Source organism: Hydra viridissima, unplaced genomic scaffold (assembly GCF_058129835.1).
Source record: "Hydra viridissima isolate aposymbiotic clone 2 unplaced genomic scaffold, HvirCarnegie_v1 scaffold_132, whole genome shotgun sequence".
In the NCBI taxonomy this organism is placed as follows: Eukaryota; Metazoa; Cnidaria; class Hydrozoa; order Anthoathecata; family Hydridae; genus Hydra; species Hydra viridissima.
Window position 1 is genome coordinate 24,579 of NW_028324394.1, and position 422 is coordinate 25,000.

The window sequence follows — 422 nt, forward strand, 5'->3', positions numbered from 1 at the left end:
GGGCCAGAATTCACTTTTACTGGACAAATTTTTTGCAGTGAGAAATACATCTTTTCCATTATTTTTTACCGGGATCATACAAATTTGTATGATCCCGGTAAAAAATAATGGAAAAGATGTATTTCTCACTGCAAAAAATTTTCCGTTACCAATTTACTTTTTCTTTAACTTGATTCGAAGTATCTATGTTATTATGAAAGACTTTTTCAGTGGTATTGTCAGGATTGAGTGAAATAGAGTGTTATGATTCTTTCTTAGCTAGAGAAGTTAGGGTTACCAAAACTATTTAATGTCATGAGACTCTTTATAACTCCGTAGCGGATTTGTTAAGAGCCTCTTGACATTAAACAAATTCAGTGAACCGTTCCTTCAACGAGATTGACAAAGTGCTATTGAATCATCAGCGGCTAGAGTTAATATTA